Source organism: Calliphora vicina, chromosome 4 (genome assembly GCF_958450345.1).
Source record: "Calliphora vicina chromosome 4, idCalVici1.1, whole genome shotgun sequence".
NCBI classification, from domain to species: Eukaryota; Metazoa; Arthropoda; class Insecta; order Diptera; family Calliphoridae; genus Calliphora; species Calliphora vicina.
Window position 1 is genome coordinate 84,071,708 of NC_088783.1, and position 18,677 is coordinate 84,090,384.

The following is an 18,677-nucleotide window of genomic DNA, read 5'->3' on the forward strand; positions in this document are numbered from 1 at the left end:
TTAGAAAGTGCAGAACAAATTGCTATTGATTTCGATGATTTTCAGGGTTGTTAGTCTCTCCCTCTTTATGAATTGGCGTTGAATTAGATCCGCTAAAACCCTTTCAACTTTCAACGAGCACGAAATAATATATTCGCCATAGTAACTGATACTCTTTCGAGCTCGGGTAGTGGTTGATTGCTTTGCGGTAAATTCGAATATCCGGTAAATAACTCAGCCAAAAGGTTAGCATTATCAACCGGGACAGTGAATGATTGGCCATCCTTTAAAATAGTAGGAATTGATGAACTAGCATTATTCTTAATTCATTTAACGAATGACCAAAAGCTTTCACTGCCGCGGGGATCAGTAAGAACTTTGGCTCGGAGGCGCTGCTCGTGTATAGATTTTTCACGCCTCAGCATTATGTTTTCGACCATTTTCATCATGTCATTGACGCTATTGTCTAGGAAGCAATGTTTTCAATTAAAATGCCGAAAGAACTCGTTGAGCTCAGCCCAACGTGCTTTTTCGTAAGTTGAACGTTTCGTAGCTGGTCGTGAATGAAGTTACGAAGTTCAGAGAGCGAAAAGGAAGCGAAAATTATACAATGATTTGAATTCCCAAGAGGTGCAAAAACATCTGCTTCATACTTGTGTGAAGTTAGAAAAAGATCAAGGGTGTTATTATGGTACCTATCAACGCTTGAAATATGTGTTGGTTCATTCACTAATTGTGCAAGGTGATTGTGCTCCGTGAATAGTTCTGTAGTTGTATAATTTAAATGGTGAAGCCAAGAGGAGTAGTTGTGAATATTAAAATCACAAGCAATCGGTTATTGAAATGTCTAGGAGTTGTTATTTTAACCCATTATTTTAGGTCAATAAGTTTCCGCTAAGCATTTGTATATGTTAAAATAACTTGCTAATATAGTAACCAGTGTGGTGACTGACTCTTTATAACCGATATGTAAATCCAATGCGTTGACTACTTCGGACTAGCTATTATACAGTCTATTTTTATTACTTATATGTAACTAACCTCTTGATTATGCCACGCACATGTTAAAATAACTTAGCTATTTCTGTAACTAATGGCCAACCTAAATAGTCATTCAGGTCTGCTGGGTATATATCCTTAATACAATTTTTTGTATATATGTGGATTTTTATATAAAAATGCTCAAGCGAGTGTGCGTCTCTATATATTTATATGTATTCATGTTGCTGTATGTTTGACATACAAAGAACAAAAGTTGTATACACAATGAACAAACAATGTTATCAGCTTTAAAAATGCAATCATAATACTGCAACTACTGCAACAACAGAATTTTACAACAACGACAACAACTGCCAGAGACCACATTAACAATAGTTACCTACACAGACTATCATATTTTTTACAATAAGCTTTTTCCGTTACAAATCAATTTTTATACTGCATGATGATAATAAAATACAATTTAGGTTATGTTAAACAGGCAGAGTGACACACGTCTGTCCTCCGTCGGTACCGAGGAAAGCATCTAATAGATCCATCAAGTCTATTAAGAAAAGTCTCCAATATTTTCTTACCCATGCTTGGGTTGTGGTATCATCTTCATGATGATCATTCTTACAGAAACCATTATATCAGATATTCTATTTCGTAATGCTTAACAATCTGAGCGATCCATCAAGTCAAGTAAGAAAAATAGCCCAGCATTACCAATATTTGCCTAGACAGAATGGTAAATTGGCGCCCAATAATTTTATTCTCCTCTTCATAGTGATAACTCCTACAGAAACCATTATATCTTATCTGTTTCCTAACCACCAGTGATCACTGCCACCATATTCCGTAATCGAAATGTATATCAATATTGCAGGTCGCGTGAAATCAAATAATCCCTTGCACCCATCGTTTGTGTGCACGTTAGGAATCAGTCAACCTCATCATCCAAAAGTGAAGCTCCCATTTTGACCACTGAATATGTTCCGTTACACAAAGTCCAACTGCAGTAATTTTCGGCATTCCTGGATAGAATGGATGTCGTATGTAAATTGGAATATTCTCTCTGGTAAAGCCTCAGTCAATTCAGACCCATCTCACAGCTGAGATATACGCATAAATAACACTATACCCATCTGGTAGTCTAACAGACACAAGAAATAAAGATATCAAATTGAACCCCTGAAGAGATTGTATCCCTTTCCTCCGCCAATGCGTGCTCGACAAGACCCTCTTTGGTATGTAATAGTCAATGATGTGCAGGATTTCTCAGATACAGCGCAATATGGTCGCATGGCCGCAGTTTCTGCGGTTCCATACACCAGTAGTATTGAGTCTCCTGTCAGCGTTGAGATCCGCGGTCCCTAAATTCCTATTAGTAATATGCTTAATCTCCAATCTAAAAGCTATTTAGCATTCGTACGTGTAATGAAAAAAAATTTGTTGAAAAAAATGTAGCTGGAAAAGAAAATGTTTCTAGAAAAATTGGTGGAAAATGAGTTTTGCTTATATATCGATTTTAAATGAAAGTTATTTGAGGGCTTCGGAAGGAGGGTTGATTTCAACAGATATACGACTCCGCTATATATAACGATCCAGAATTTAGTGATATGATCAATGAATGTGCATTGCATATAACAATTTATGTGAAAGTTGAGTGAAAAGGAGATTGAGGAGGATACATTTCAACACTTTATGTGGCTCTTTGTTCGAATTGCGACCCGTGCTATTACTTACTACTTAACTTCTGGGGAAATGAAGTACTGTACATTAAAAAATCAAAAATTAAATGCCGTTAATTAATCCAAAATTTGTTAAGCCTATTGACAATTAATGCTTCAAAAGGAATAATAAACCATGCCTACCGATTACTTGTGCCAAATTATCTAAACCACAACAACAAAATCACAGTTTGTACGAGTGTGCATCAAAAACTTACAATCACACATTCACACACGCACACAACTAATGGCTTCACATCCTTTTCCATTAGTGTAGAATAAGTAATGTGTAGAATTGAGTACGTTTAGCCCTGCATTCATTCATAAATAATTTTGTACGAAGAATACTGCAACTATTCATCTCTAAAACATGTTTTTCCTTTCCTTGTATTGCTGTTGCTTCTGTTTAGTTTGGTTTGATTTGGATACATTCACGTTCACGTATGTAGTCGTACGTCAGAAAGGATTCCCCTGTAATTGTGTGAGTGTGTTTGCATTAGAATATGTACAGATGGGGTGTTTGCAACCATTGAAGTGAACACATGATGAACTAACTTTGCATGAGTATTATTGCGAGTATCGTTTTGTTATGACATTGTTTGGAAAGGAATTTAAATTTTAATTCACATCTAAAGATTAAAGGCTAAACAAAAGAACTTTCAATGCAGGCATATGCACATAAGGGCGGCCCTTATTTTGCACATTTTAGATCAAATGCAGGAAATTTTAGCAAAATCGGAATATTTGAAAATTTAAAATTACTGCCACATTTATCCTTTTATATCTGGGAGAAGCAGGCGCGGATCCAGAGGGGGTGAAATAGGAATTCCTTCCTCATTAAAACCGAAAAGTTTTCATATAAAAATGAAAAAAAAAATATAGAACAAATTTTAATTCACATTTTATACGTTTTTCGGACGACTAAAACTAAAAAATTATAACAGTGATTTTCCATGAAGAAAAATATAAAATTTGAATTAATGTAAAATTTTAACGGTTAAAGATATCATTACAAAATTTGGAAATAATATAGACTTAAATACATATCCTAATATCAATGGCAATTTAATTTTTGTTAGTCTTTACTTTTAAATGAGGAAATTCCTAAAACGCGGAAAATTCGTTGCACAGTGGGGCAGAATCAAAATTTTTTGGATCGGTATAAAATTTGACGTAGCCAAGGTGTATTCGAGTATTAAGTTATTAAAATGGGCTCTGCAAATGATCCAGGGGGGGCGCTAATGGGGGCTCAACAATTTTACATGTCCGGACATGTAAAATTTTTAAACACGTGCAATTTTTCAAAGATTTTTATATTTTTGGAAAGCGCTGGGTTAGTTCTTGAAAAAACATGCTTGCATGTGCTATTTATCTCTGATAATTTTCGAGTTATAGGCATTTTAAAATTGTTAGTTAGGCAACTAAATTTCGAATAATATACAAACGATTTCAGAGCAATATCGATAATGAATCTAAATATAAACGATTTTCAATTTAAATATTCAAAAATTATAGATTTTTGCTCATTTTTGGGCGAAAAGGTGACTAAAATCTTTTTTTATTAAAAATAAACTTTGTTTAAGAACATATAAAAATTTTACATTTTTCTATATGATATCTTTAGGGAGAATATTTTGGTATAAAAAAACACGTCATATTTTTTAAATAGTCGCCCCTACGGCCTTCGAAATGTGAACTATTTTTTTATCAAAATTTCAAATTTGGGCCACATATTCTAAAATCCCAAAGCTGGGATCAGAAAACGGAAAGCAGCTTTGGAAACCTTGATGTGTTCTCTATTTATCCCAAAAGTATTTTCCCAGCCCCGAAGTAAATGTGGACCCTATGTGCAAAATTGTAAAAAATGGAATTTTTGGGATTTTCGCTCCAATTTTTAGGAGTTGCGGGATTCCCTTTGAGCTTTTGACAAGTTTTTTTAGAATGACAAACTTAAAATAAGTAAAAAATTTCATTGAGTTTTGTTAATAAATAAAGATTTTAATACATATTTATTGAGTTTCTAAAACTAAAATTTGTAACAAAATTTTAATAGGATTGCAAATATTAGGAACAATTTGATCCACATTTATGTATAACAGTATTTTCTTTAGAAAATATTGTGTATAACAGTATTTTCTTTAGAAAATATTGTGTATAACAGTATTTTCTTTAGAAAATATTGTGTATAACAGTATTTTCTTTAGAAAATATTGTGTATAACAGTATTTTCTGTAGAAAATATTGTGTATAACAGTATTTTCTGTAGAAAATATTGTGTATAACAGTATTTTCTATAGAAAATATTGTGTATAACAGTATATTCTTTAAAAAATATTGTGTATAACAGTATTTTCTTTAGAAAATATTGTGTATAACAGTATTTTCTTTAGAAAATATTGTGTATAACAGTATTTTCTTTAGAAAATATTGTGTATAACAGTATTTTCTTTAGAAAATATTGTGTATAACAGTATTTTCTTTAGAAAATATTGTGTATAACAGTATTTTCTTTAAAAAATATTGTGTATAACAGTATTTTCTTTAGAAAATATTGTGTATAACAGTATTTTCTTTAGAAAATATTGTGTATAACAGTATTTTCTTTAGAAAATATTGTGTATAACAGTATTTTCTTTAGAAAATATTGTGTATAACAGTATTTTCTTTAGAAAATATTGTGTATAACAGTATTTTCTTTAGAAAATATTGTGTATAACAGTATTTTCTTTAAAAAATATTGTGTATAACAGTATTTTCTTTAGAAAATATTGTGTATAACAGTATTTTCTTTAGAAAATATTGTGTATAACAGTATTTTCTTTAGAAAATATTGTGTATAACAGTATTTTCTTTAGAAAATATTGTGTATAACAGTATTTTCTTTAGAAAATATTGTGTATAACAGTATTTTCTTTAGAAAATATTGTGTATAACAGTATTTTCTGTAGAAAATATTGTGTATAACAGTATTTTCTATAGAAAATATTGTGTATAACAGTATATTCTTTAAAAAATATTGTGTATAACAGTATTTTCTTTAGAAAATATTGTGTATAACAGTATTTTCTTTAGAAAATATTGTGTATAACAGTATTTTCTTTAGAAAATATTGTGTATAACAGTATTTTCTTTAGAAAATATTGTGTATAACAGTATTTTCTTTAGAAAATATTGTGTATAACAGTATTTTCTTTAAAAAATATTGTGTATAACAGTATTTTCTTTAGAAAATATTGTGTATAACAGTATTTTCTTTAGAAAATATTGTGTATAACAGTATTTTCTTTAGAAAATATTGTGTATAACAGTATTTTCTTTAGAAAATATTGTGTATAACAGTATTTTCTTTAGAAAATATTGTGTATAACAGTATTTTCTATAAAAAATATTGTGTATAACAGTATTTTCTATAAAAAATATTGTGTATAACAGTATTTTCTATAAAAAATATTGTGTATAACAGTATTTTCTATAAAAAATATTGTGTATAACAGTATTTTCTATAAAAAATATTGTGTATAACAGTATTTTCTATAGAAAATATTGTGTATAACAGTATTTTCTATAGAAAATATTGTGTATAACAGTATTTTCTATAGAAAATATTGTGTATAACAGTATTTTCTATAGAAAATATTGTGTATAACAGTATTTTCTATAGAAAATATTGTGTATAACAGTATTTTCTATAGAAAATATTGTGTATAGCAGTATTTTCTATAGAAAATATTGTGTATACCAGTATTTTCTATAGAAAATATTGTGTATAACAGTATTTTCTATAGAAAATATTGTGTATAACAGTATATCCTTTAAAAAATATTGTGTATAACAGTAGTTTCTTTAGAAAATATTGTTTATAAGAGCATATTGTTTATGACGTATGCAATTTATTATATTTAACTAAAATATTTATTGATTTTGAATTTAAATGTTATTAATATTTTAATTGATTTAATAATAAATATGTACATATATAGAAAATAATTCTGATATTATACATATATTTTCGTAAGTTCTCTGTTAATTTTAAAGCAAAATCCTTGATGTACATATATACAATATATTGATGTCATATACAAATTGCTAAGACCTGGATGAGTTGATTTCAACAGTTTGTGATTTTTATTTCCAAATTGAAGTTTTTCGAGAAAACGTATTTAATTAAAGATCAAAAATTAAAAGTAACCTAGAAGCCTTTTCCAAGCAAATTGTTTGATTAACAATTTAATTTCTCTGCCACAAAAACTTTAAGACAAATATTCCCCAAATTCTGTTACTAATGGAGTGAAATGAACAAATCGCTAAATTTTCTTGTCTATTTGTTCATAAAATTGGAGGCCTTAGCATGCACGACTAATTGTACATGTTTCAAAAATTATGCTAAATATAATGATGCTATAAGTTCTTAATATAATTTCAGTAATCATAACATAAATATGCAAATTTATTTCGAATCTGCCACATTCTAACAAAAATTGTAGCCAAAAATAAAAGTAACTGAAAATATAAATTACACAGAGAAAAGAGTTTTTTACCAAATACGAAATCTTTTTCAGCTTTTGAAAAATGAATTTAAAAGATATTTGTCTTTTGCCATACCTAATTTGAAAATACTTCAGCGATGATATCGATGGTTGTTAAATAAAAATTTCAGGAAACCATAAAGTTGCTAATTTAATTTACTTTCATTTTGTCTTCGTAGAAATTAAAGTCAATTTAAATTCAAGAATTGGGCTGATTTTAAAGTACAATATTTTATGTAGAACTTCAATTTCCACCCTTGTGATTCCTTTAATTCTTTAACACAAAAACACACCATCAAAAACAAATTTCCCTCGTTCTTTATTTCCTGCCATTCGACTATAACATCGCGAGTTGGTGTTTTTTTTTTAAATTTTAAGTAAAAAATATGTTTATTTAGTTTAAAACTTCCTCAGCAAGGAGGTGGATTATGATGGCTGTCATTGGTGGGAAGATGGTTGGGTGGCTGTTAGTTCTTTCCCTCATGAGCAAGAAACGCAGTTGTGTTGTTACATTAAAAAACAAACACATTCAAACATAAATTTGTAAAAGTATATGTTTATATCTGTGTGTTTGTTTGTTTGTATAAATGTAAATTTCATATGAATCGTATTACAAATGTCAGAATTTATAATTTAATGGTTTTTTATGTTGTACTTGAGACATATAAATTAATTGTTTTTCACTTTTGTTAATTTTTCGTGTGTGAGTGTGTTTTTACAGCAAATAAATTTAAATATTTACATACATAATGCAAATATATTATTTTCACATGAATTTAATTTCAATAATTTTGAATATTTTAACTTATCGGGTTGCATTTAATTGCAATAACCTTTTAGTTATAAATTAATCAAATTAATTATTTTAATTGTGTAACTACTTTTATTTGGAACTTCAATAATCTACACAAGAGTATACTCAGGTCTCGTTTTATGCGATAGATGCGTTCCAAAAAAATTGGCATAAATTGAATTCGCATAAAACGATACTCTAGCTTCATATAAAAACTAATGTTCCAAAATTCTGAAAAACCGCATAAATTCAGATTTTAATTAAAAAATTAGAACAAAATCGCATAAAAAAAATTAACAAAAATATATTTATTTAATTTACTTAAACAATAAAAACAAAATACGTTTCCAAAAAATCGAAGAATTTCAAACCGCGGTTTCGATTTTGTGATAATTTTTTAAATATTATGTATTATAGGAACAAAATTAGTTGATAATATAGGAAATGATATACAAATCTAAAATTCAAACTTGACGGGTTATGGTTTAGTGAATTCGAATTTAAAAGTGATGGTACCCGTTTCCGAAAATCACTTTAACATGCACAAATCGCTTAAAAATGTTGGTATACTCACAAAATTCAACATAGTAAACTTTCATAGAGACATAAATCACACGACCTAATTTCATTGTGATCGGTCCATAATTGGTCATAGCCCCCATATAACGCCCACTTCCGAAAATCACTCAAAAATATAAATTATTGAAATTTTAAAAGAAAAATGTTTTTGCTCTTTTACTTAGTGTAGGGTATTATATGGTCGGGCTTGACCGACCATACTTTCTTACTTGTTTTTTTCTGCATTACATGAGAGGCATATTTGCCATATATTCACTTATCAAAATATTCTCCATCGAAGTTATCACAAAGGATTACTTTATACATAATTTGTCTTTCGTATAAAAAAATGTTCGTATATAAAGCATTTTGCAGGCCAGGTGACAAATACGAGGTTTGAAAACATCGGCATCTGATATACGTTTGACCCCATATTACGTTATACAGGAATAAATATTCCTATTATCTTGCATTTAATCGTGTGTTATATTCATAAATTTTTGTTTGTCTGTTCGGCATAGCCAAATGTAACATTCTAAGTTGTTTTTTGTGTCAAATGTATGTATTTTTTTAATTAAAAATTTTAGCCTTTTTTCTAAGTATTTAGCCCTTTTTGGTCACCAAGATTGGCAACACTGCTGGCCATGTACACCTTGTACTCAAAATACAGGTCGGAATTTTATAGACGTGAATTAGTTTCGGCCCAAAATTAACCACTAAAAATCATATTTAATTCACTTATGAAAATTTTATCAGCGAGATTAAAAAAGGTATAGTTCTTTAATAGGGAAATGCGAAATTAACTCTAAGCTCTCTTTTGTTGTGTCTTATTTCTGACTTTCTGGTTGAATTTTCCGTTTTGGTGTATTTAGGGACTTATAGTAAAATTTCATGGATAATATTTTTGCGGAACATTTTAACCCCTTAAATCCGTGTTTTAATGGTGTTTGTTGCTCTTTTTTAAAAGAAGGACAAAAAAGACCCATGCCTTGTGGATTTAGAGTGTTAACATATTCTACAAAAATGTCCTCCGTAACATTTTACATAAATTTTCTGAATTCATTTTATACCTAAAATGTTCTTTAAAATAAAATTCTTAATAAATGCGAAATTAGCCCTATGCTCTCTTTTGTTATGTCTTATTTCTGACTTTCTTATTTACATTCATAAAAATGTTGTTGTGTAAGCAACATGCTTTTTTATGAATTTCTGAGTTAGGTAAATTCTCTGCGAGTTGTTAGGTTTTCCCTAATTAATTTGCCACGTAAAAACCACAAGAAAGACATGTTATATATCAATGGATAGAAGATTTTATCTACTTTCCAATAATGTATATAACTTTTGACAATGAACAAATTCATGGAATACTTTTTTGAAAAATATGACAAAAAAAATGTTTTTTATTGAGTTTTTGCATAGATACAAATTTTTCAAATTGAAATAAAATTTTTATTTATGAATATTTTTTAATGAAATTTTACACTTATATAGTAAAATTATATAGCAAAAATAAAAACAAATTTTGAAACTTGTAATCCAAAAATGGGATTTTTTCGTTTTTTGGCTATAATATCCATACTAGGGGCGGGGTTATCGCAACCCTTTACAAAATAATTAAGAACATATTGGGCCATCCAAAATAGATTATTATAATTTGATATCGACTATGCAATTTGAGAATTTTTGCTCTAAATTTGAATTTTACATAAAAAAAATAGGCATTTTTTGAATGGACCTGATATCCCCTAGGTATCAAAAATTGTAATTTTGTTTCATTTAAAATATTTGATGTAAAGTTAGCTTTTCAAAAAGTACAAATTCATTATACATCCTCTTAGAAATTTTTTAGATAACTTAAAAAAACCTTTTTTATTTTTTTAAATTCAAATGCATGTAACTTTGGACTCAGCCGCGAGTTTTAACCAATTCTTTCTTTATTTTATATATACGTCTGTTGTTAATCATATAAAAAAGGTGGAGAAATACGGCAAGAGTTTATGTAGCGCTCGATGAGAAAATTTTATATATGAAAGTTTTTTGAAATCACAAACGAAGAAATAATATAATTTTTAAAATTGAACATACCCGAGGTGTCCCTAAAGTAGACCCCTGGTCCCGCTCGTGGTGGGCTCATAAGGTTCAAATTCAAAACTTAAAGTCGCCAACACTTCCTCTTTGCGCAAGTGAAATTTCATTTAAATTGGACTAAGAGTTTAAAAGTTACAGATTTATTTCCATGTTTTTTTTTTCTCATACCACTGTGCAACGCAAATAAAAATCATGGAATGGGGTGGTTTTTTATGGTTTGATTTATTTTTTCTTACTTTTTATAATAAACTAACCCTGATTAAAGTAAAATACAATTGTTTAGATTTTAAACTTATACTGAAAAAAACATTTTTCTCTCACTTAGAATTTAAAGAAAATACATTTATCAATGAATAGGTTTCTCAAAAATGTAAATTTTAAATTAGAAACCAGCGTTTAGCTAAACTTTCAGTGTGACCCTCCTATTATATCAACCAGCATTATGTAACTATAACATTTTATTCAAAAAATATTATTTATATTCTTTTAAAATGAGTTTTATTAACATTTGATTAACTGTCTGTAAAACACATTTTAAATTGAATAACAACTTTAATACTTGTTAAAGTTTCACTTTATTTTGTGTATTAGAAATGCCATTCTTCTCTTTTGCGGGTGGATACATTTACGAGAATGTGTATGAGTTACACATATCACATGTGTGGAAAAGTTATTTAAAGTAATAAAATTTAATATCTTTAATATGAAATTGCTTTTCTCTTAAAGACTTTGAGTTTGTTCATACATATATTCATTCCCCTTGTCTTTTGTAGCTCTATCCATTTCGCAGTCTCTTTCCCTATTAACAATTTCAAATCATTTCGCCTGTTTTGCCACCACTGAAGACATTAAATATTCTTAACCATACGTACAATTTGACAACATCTGTCAGCAATTGTCGCGTAAACTTTCGCACAGAAACTTTCATAAACACAATGACAAGACAAGGAGTTGCTTTTCATTTATTTATTTTTGTTGTTGTTGTTGAATTTTGTACTCTGCAGTTGTTGCTGCTATTTTACTTTGTTTTACACAATACTTATTTTAACTTCCCTTTATTCACACTTGTTTGTACATACAATCGCTTCTAACATGTATGTGTTCATGCAACATTAAGTTGAACGTTTGCGTAAAGAGTCGAGTAGGGGCTTTTGCCCTTAAAACACTTGCATTTGATAGAGACACCATGAAATCACAATCACTATGAATGAATGTATGACTATCTGTTTGTCTGTCTGTTGGTAAGTCCTTGGTTTATATGTGTTTGTAAATGAATAATGGCGTAAAAAATGCGTTTCCGCTAAACGTAGTTTTAGTGCGATTTTGTAACAGGCAGTCAGCAAGCAGTAAATAGCAGCTGTTTGTAAAACACACTTTAAAGTAATCATAGTTGCTGTTGTTGTCTTTATAACTACTATCCTCTTTATATACGTATCCCCACAATAAACAGTCAAACCTACCCCCAACCCAAAGGGGGAGGATGCTGGTTGTAAGCAATGTTAGACTTGATTCTTTCTAGTCGAAAATAAAAGTTGTACAAGGACAAACCATTTACCCAAACGAAACAAAAAACCATAGACAACTTGAAATTTGTGTATTCGTAAGGGCAACTAACTGACTGGTGCTTGTGAAATAAACTAAGGAAAACTTTTAAGTTTAAAATAAAATAAATTCTGTCCACTCTCTGATTTTCTGAGCAAAGTCTTAAACATCACGTTAAAATGTATTAACGTTAAAGAGTAGCAAGCACTTTCAAGTACCATATCTAAAAGATTTCTTATTTTTATTACCTGACAAAAAAGCTTCAAATTACCAAACAAATTAATTTAAGATATCAAAACCTTTTAATATTTTATGTATACGAGTACAACAGGGTAAATACTATTTTTTTTCTCTCTAAATGCGGTTGTTCTACTTATAAGGGAAGTATACGCCTTAAGTGAGCCAGGAATTAAAAGCAGAAAGATGGAGGGAGACTTTGGTTTTTTTAATAATGCGAAGGTAGCACCTTCTTTGTCATTGTCCGGTATTTGGAGACTTAAGGCATTGCAACTTAGGTAACCAAAAAGTTCCCATTCAGTGGATTTTTTTTTAAATTTTTATTTTTTTATTGATTGAATCTTCATTACTTAATGAACCGGGGTCCCCGGTGAGTTAAACTAATTCGGGTACGCCGTATTTTTGAGATATAACGTTATTTCGAAAATGGAGGAGGTTGCACAATGTATATTCCCGTAACTCAAACCCGGTTTAGCTTATTGAATAAACTAGTTTAGTTTAAGCCGCTGGGTGCCTCTCCTGACAGAAAAAAAGTGTCAATTTCATGCACAGTGTTATTATATCTTAATTAGTCCAGCCAGTGCCGGAAGAAAAATTGTTTATTCATTGTTGATTCTTCCTTCTTGTCTTTGGATTACGTCTGCTGTGTCCCTTCTTCTTAATCGAGTTATCTAATATATTGTTTGGTTATTGATATATTCAGTGGATAATGCCAAAGCTTCTTCGCAACCCAATGACCGTCCATGCGTGGTGAAGAGCCACAACCTACAAGAGGTGTCTCTGTCTAAAGCAGAACATGGATGCTCGAAAAGCCCGCAATTCCGGATGTAATTCTTACCGTGTCCATGGAATGAATAACACTACGTTAGTATGTCTCCTAACGGTAACATTCGGCCATAGACATTGTTTGGTAGTTGTGTGATATCCTGTTGGTCCCCATTAATCAATCAATATTTTCTTGCAGATGGAAAACGAACCAAATAATAAAAACATGTTTAAAAATTCAGAACAGTTCTATCAGCACATAACTGAACTTGTGACAGGATCTTATGTTCCTACCTCAAATATTGAACTAATGGATGATAGAGCCAAGTGTACTGTGAATAAAACCGATTATGAAAGTTCATAGATATTTCCATGGTGCACTTTTATCAAAACTTATTGCTTTTGGTAATAACTTCTCTCGATTTATATCGAGCTTTCTTTCAGAGCTCGCACTATACGAGTTGTTATAGATGGGATATCATCAAACCAGTTCAAAATAAATTAAGAAGGGGTACCGCAAGGCTCCGTTATTTTTCCTACTCTATTTCTTATTTTTCTAAACGACCTTCTACGTCAAGTATTCTGGGCATGAGAGTGTCGAAAGAAGCATTCAAGTGTCTCGGTTTTCTGAAACAGTATAGGAATTACTTCTCTCTATATCCGACTTGGAATACAACTCCCATGTATGGGCCGGTGCTTCCAAGTCTATTTTGAAGCTTCTCAACCGCGTACAGGAGAGGTCGAAGGTTATTATTGGTGACAGTAGGGTATTCAACTCTATTGATTCGCTAGAGCACAATGCTTTGCATGAGTAGGGGTCATCTCCTGTATGCTGGTTTAAGAAGAAAAAAAAGTTCGTAATGAACTGCGGGACCTTATTATCTCTGGAAATAGACGAAGGCCAGGCGGATCAACTCCCGAAAAATAGAGGCTTAACATTGTGCAACCTGCAAATTGTGGTTTAATGTGCACATACAAAGCAGGCTTGCTTGTATTCAACTGCAAAGACAGTGATTCGGCATAACGAACTAGAGATCATGTTCTCTAAAGTAAACTAAAGCCACGGAATGATAATATTCTCAAAGTTGTTTCGGAGAACGAAATACCACGGCCGAAAACATTTGAATTGACCAAAATCGGCCAATAAACTCAAGACAGTCCACATTTAACTCAGTGAACTTTAAACCCAACAAGCAAGGAGCAGACAATGACACACCCAAAAAGGCTATCTAACTATTTTTGGACCATAATATATAGAATAATCTTTTAGACCTCAATGCCTAGGGCCTCCAATAGCATACTCTTTGAAAGGGTATTAAGAAGCATGACGAAGTCGCTTTTAACTGGACGCTACTTAACTAGATTCCAGCAGATCTAATGGCTAGGAAACTGGCATTGAACACGGCCTTTAGGCTCAACGCCTGCAATGCATAGATGTAGGATAACGAAATAGACTTCCTTTGTGGAATTCCGTTGACAATTTGCAAGGAACTGGTACATGACGCATATTACGAAGTTGCCCAAGCAAGGTGGGGTAATGATTCCACCTGTGCCATTACGAGGATGATATTGCCTGCATTGGACTGTAAACGCACGTCTTATCTACTTAGACTACAACGAATACGACTCAGCAACATGGTGGCGATGATCACCGGACATTGCACTTTCGGCACTCATTCCGCAAGACTTGGGTTGCCTTACCACGACTTCTGCAGAAGTTGTCAGAATGAGGAAGAAACCATACTACACTTCTTTTGTAACTGCCCGGCACTGGGTAATCTACGTGTTAGGCTTTTAGGTGAGCGATCCTTTAGTACCCTTTCCGGATATCTGTGAAGGAACTAAGATACATAGACGCCATTATCAGGGAAAGCAGATTCCCACACAGTGCTATAATATATGGCAACCAAATATAGGATCTAATCCAATTCTACTATCTTGAAAGCATTATATCTAAAGTTGCTGGGCCGGAGGAACACATTGATAATTAAATTCAAAATGCGGGGAAAATTGTTGGATCTCATCCTCTTTTACCCAGCATATAAAAGTATCCGGGAAGATATTTGTGTATGGAATTATACACCGATTTTTACAAAGTTCGACAGGGATTCTTGTAAAAGTATCCTTTTAACCCTTTCGCTACATTGTATCCATATGGATACATTTTAGATTTTTGCACATAACTTCGACAATTATGAATATTTTTAAAAAATAGTCTTTGAGTCTATTTTTGGAATATATTTAGAGATGTTTACAATTTATTTTATTGAATTATCGCTATTCGTGTTCGATTGATAGCAATTTGAAAATGTGTGAAAATTGTTTTTTGAATTCAACATTTTTTTTAAAAAAAAAGTGCCTTCGATTTTTTGCATATAAAATTTGTAAAAACTATAATTTTGTAATAAAAATTATTTAGAATGCTTAGAAACATATTAGAGAAATATAAAAATAAAAAATATTTAAAAAAAATCATTGGGGGCTTCAGGATAAGCTTCCAGGACTAAAAATTTAATTTGGTATAACGGATAAACCAGGACACGTAGGACCTTAATATTAATATCAATCAATATTGATATCAATACCAACCATATGATAAACCTAAAACATCTATTAACACCTCCAGTTAAAACTTGTAGCGAAAGGGTTAATAGCTAAATTGCTAATTTTTATTTTCAATAATCGAGTTTAATAGAGTTAAAATGTAATGCAATACCACCTCTGTCAACTTAGGCAGTTATTTTCTATACCTATTGACTGCACAGCATAATAAAAAAAATCTAAACTATTGACGCGTTCGTTGAAAATGTCACCGGAAATACACTAGAACTGTTGTCTCTAGCGTATCTCTACTGACGCTTAAAGGAAAATTGTAGTAATACAAGTGTTATAGAGAAATAGTGTTGAGGCTGTTATCAGACCTAAATACCATTTCCGAAATAAGCCTAAATACCATTATAATACAAATTACGATTGCCATTGCCTTGATTTAAACTGCAGTGCTATATCGTAAACTTCCCCCCAAGATTTCTGTTGATATTTCTTGACGATTTCAATTGTCAACCCTGTGTTGACATTTATGCCAACAACCTACTCTTTTCTTAACGTTCAACTTCTTCAATATTGTTGCTCAGATATGAAGAGTGCCAAGAGGCAAATGAATAAATACTAAACCTCTCACAGGAACAATAAACAGCCAAAATGCTAAGAGGCCAAAAAGTGTTCATATTGCCAGGCAGGCATGCAGCCAATAAGGTGAATGAGTTGGATAATGGTGGGCCGACAAACATTTGAACATTAATAGTAATAACTTGGCTAAGGACACCTTTTTGGCGGTGATTTCTTTTTTCCTACATTTACTCGTTCTTTCTTTCTCCAGTTTTTTTGGCTCGTTATTTATTAATGCCTTCAGGAGTACCCTACCAAGTGGATGGATGGTATTTAGTGATGCAGATGATATTAATGTAATAATAATTTTGTCATATGCTTAATACACTGTCTAATATTTTAAATATATGTAAATTGAAAATGTTTTACAAGAAGAATAGTTTTTCATTCCTTTTATTATCAAAATCTCCTTCTGCCAACACTAGTTTGCATACAATTTGGGTGCAATCAAGTCGTTTTCTATTCAAATACTTGGGTTTATATATTACTGAAACTTCAAGCTAGTCACGTTTTATGGCAAACACAATTAAGTCGAAATACCACATTAACAGCGATACTCATACATAAATACATTCATTTATTCATTAAAATTTGTTTCTTTTCTACATTCGCGATTTTATGTTGGAAACACTAACTCGCCTACAATAAACACACCAATTTAACTGGGTTACACCAAAACTTTTTTGAGGATTCTAGGATTACACCTACATACATACTCTTAAACACAATTATATGTTGGCAAGAAGTTTTTAAGTAAGGAGGGATATTGCTTTTCTTTCTTCTTTCAAATAATCCTTGTGTAAGATTGATGCTAGAGGAATGGTTAATATACCCAAATTTACACGGTTGGCAGGAAATGAAGTTTGCTTTTCTTTTTCGTTTTATATTTTACTATAATTACCAAATTCCAAAAACTGCACAACTTGTTTTTAAATGTAGAAAATGCCACTTAATAAATCATATAAAAAAAACTATACGTTTTAAGTACAACCATGACCAGATTATCCGATGAAGGATTTTTAAGCTGTCGAAAACACAATAAACTTACATGATTGACTGCCTGGTTCTCTTTCATCTTTAGCTTAGAATAAACAGTTTGTCCGATTATTGAGTGACAGACCTGGGACCTTTAACGTCGGCACCTCGAAAAATAGTGTCGTGTGTAAGGAATGTGTAATCAGCACGCTAATCGACCGTCCATAATTAAATAATTCAATTTCGTGACCAAAGGCATTCATCCTTCATATGTAAACATCCGATTAATTCGACAGATTATGCAAAAATAAACTATCAAGCATCTCGAACATCTATATCCAGGCCATGATTGAGATGGTGTGTCACAATCATCTCCTCCTGATGGTATAACTTCTTCATTGTATGGAAGATGCAATCTTCTAGTGCAGGTCCAACAAACTTAAACCAGTTATTACCGATCGGTCCAGTAAATTCTAACTATGGAATATGTGGCAAGGATTCTCAGTTGGAATAAATCAGTACATCCTTCCTGTATATCCGATAAAACTTTAACCAATTTACCAATACACTCGTATGGCATTCATGGGAGTAATTTCACCTTTATATGATCCTTCTACATGAATAAAATGCAGTTGCCGCTTTGTGCACTCTACAACAGCTTCGACTCCAGGAAACTCCCAAATATTTTGCACTGTGGAATGCAGGCAGTTTCACCTCATCCTATATATCTCTTCTCTATAATAATACAAACTCGACTTTGCAAGAATTCACACTTCATCATTTCCGGTATTCCATGTACAAAGTGGCCGCGGTGGCGATTCCATTATTTGCAAGGTAGTATTCTGATATTTTCCAGATACTTCCACGGAGACACTACAGGCCACAGCGGGGCACAATCATAAATCGAAAACCGGTTTCTAAAAAGTGTCGAAGAATCGATCACCCTAATTACTACCCACATTATATCAGATTGACTCAATAAAGAAAGATACTGAAAAATAATAACAAAATAATCGAAGAGTTTTATTTTCTGACCGGAAAAATAAAACTCTTCAAATGAGTTTTATTTTCTGACGGCTAATTAAAGCACTTTTTTAAGAGTTGCAATCGAACTTTTATTTGTTAGTTGAAAAATAACTGTTAACCATAGATTCTGAAAGAGTATTTCAATACGATATGACAGTATAGGTCTTTGTTGAGCAAATACACTCTATATGAAACCAAACATTTTGGCATAAACATAAGAAAAGCGTTTAAACATTTAGAGAAATGATATAATAAAATGGGGTCACCCGTATGTACATATTTAAAAAAAAAGCAAACAGAACAACT